The sequence below is a fragment of the Octopus bimaculoides genome, chromosome 3, assembly GCF_001194135.2.
Source record: "Octopus bimaculoides isolate UCB-OBI-ISO-001 chromosome 3, ASM119413v2, whole genome shotgun sequence".
NCBI lineage: Eukaryota > Metazoa > Mollusca > Cephalopoda > Octopoda > Octopodidae > Octopus > Octopus bimaculoides.
The window spans coordinates 22,055,015-22,056,929 of NC_068983.1; the positions used below are offsets into that span (position 1 = coordinate 22,055,015).

General features: G+C 38.6%; 1 non-coding gene across 1 annotated transcript; it reads left to right on the forward strand.

The window, feature by feature from the left end:
- The first annotated feature begins 1,138 nt into the window (after nt 1-1,138).
- LOC128247435 (U2 spliceosomal RNA) lies at nt 1,139-1,335 on the forward strand. The gene has a single exon (XR_008263822.1). It is a non-coding gene; the product is annotated as a U2 spliceosomal RNA (small nuclear RNA).
- The last annotated feature ends 580 nt before the right edge of the window (nt 1,336-1,915 follow it).

Below are 1,915 nucleotides of genomic sequence, written 5' to 3' on the forward strand. Positions count from 1 at the left end.
ACACACACACACACACACACACACACACACACACACACACACACACACACACACACATACACACACACACACGTATGTATATATACCAGTATAATCCAATTCAGCGAGCCACATTATTCATCTTGGTCAGCCATTTACAATTATTTCACACATCTCTACACTCGAAACTTCAAAGCTAAAATAATATTTTACGCAAACATATTGTTTCATTTTTCATTTCCCATCATAATCCTCTCACAATATAATACCTTAGCGCCATAGTCGTTGAGTCGCACAAAATTCCTTGCACTAATTAGACAGCAAATTTTTCACATTTCACAAGACGCACGTTGGCCCACATTTCATTATTGCAGTGATGAAAGGCGGTGAGCTGGCAGAGTCGTTAGCACGCCGGGCAAAATGCTAAGCGGTATTTCGTCTGTTTTCGTGTTCTGAGTTCAAATGCCACCGGGGGTCGACTTTGCCTTTCATTCTTTCGGAGTCGATAAATTAAGTACCAGTTACGCACTGGGGTCGATGTAATCGACTAGTCCCCTCACCAAAATTTCAGACCTTGTTACGCACTGATTACATCGACCCCAGTGCGTAACAAGGCCTGAAATTTAGGTGAGGGGAATCGACTAGACCCCTCACCAAAATTTCAGGCCTTGTGCCTATAGCAGAAAGGATTATTGCAGTGATGATCAATTCAAATCGTAACGCTCGGCAATGGATTTTATAGTCGGAAACTCAAAGAAGCCTGTAGTATATATGTGTGTGTGTATACTTGTCCTCCACCATCGTTTGACAACCGGTGTTGATTTGTTTATGCTCCCGTAACATTAGCGGTTCGGAAAAAGAGACCAATGAAACAAGTACCAAGCTTTAAAATAAATACTGGCGTCGGTTTGTTCTACTAAACGTCTCAATGCAGTGCCCCAGCATGACCACAGTCCAATGACTTTACAATTAATTGCTGTTGTTTCCATACAAACACGCGCGCGCACAGGCACGTGCAAGCACACACACACACACACACACACACTAATCATTCTTCAACAGTGAAACATTTTATATCGCCCGTGTAGTAATCATTTTATTGCCTCTCGGTCTTTTGGCTAAGATCAAAGCATAGTATCGCCCGTATGATAATTATCATATCGCTTCTCGGTCTTTCAGCCAAGATCAAAAGTGTAGTATCTTGTTATTAGCTTTATATCCGATATATTCCTAATTTGGCGAACTTCGATATTAAACTGATTTTTGATTACCGCCGATGTGTTGGAGCTTGCTCTAACTTTGCCACGAGTAGACCTGATTGATATTGCAGGACATCCAGGTGTTTGGTTACGTAACAGAGATATGAATAAAAGATAAATTACACTGAAAATTTTTCCAAACTTTCTCAAACTAATAACGCCATAATCAGATCGCATGCCGTATTTCTCAATTTTGAACTCTGACACTGTTCAAGCAACTTTCAACTACCAAACAACAATATATGCTTATTACCAGCGTCAATGAATTTCATAACTTCATCTCAGTCATTTTACACTCCTCTACAAGTCTGAAAAGAACCTTTACTTATTATTCAGTCCCCATAGTAATCCAAATACAATATCATACTTTAGCACAATCTGTGTAGCTTCGCATGAAATGCTTTACTCTCAGTCAATTGGCATTATATTCCCATTTCAAAATATGCAGTGTGGCTACTTTACATTGCATTATTGCAGAGTCGATAAAAAAATAATCAGTAAAATATGGGCAATATTCATAGAATGTTTGCTAATTTTCCGAAAATAAATATTTTTCTACAAGTGATAAATTAACCACTCAATATTTGTCATAACTATCAGAAAAAAAAAATGACAGAGAGAGAACAGCTCATAAATATAGCAAAGCTTCTACCTCTTCAGTGGGCATCTACAAAATA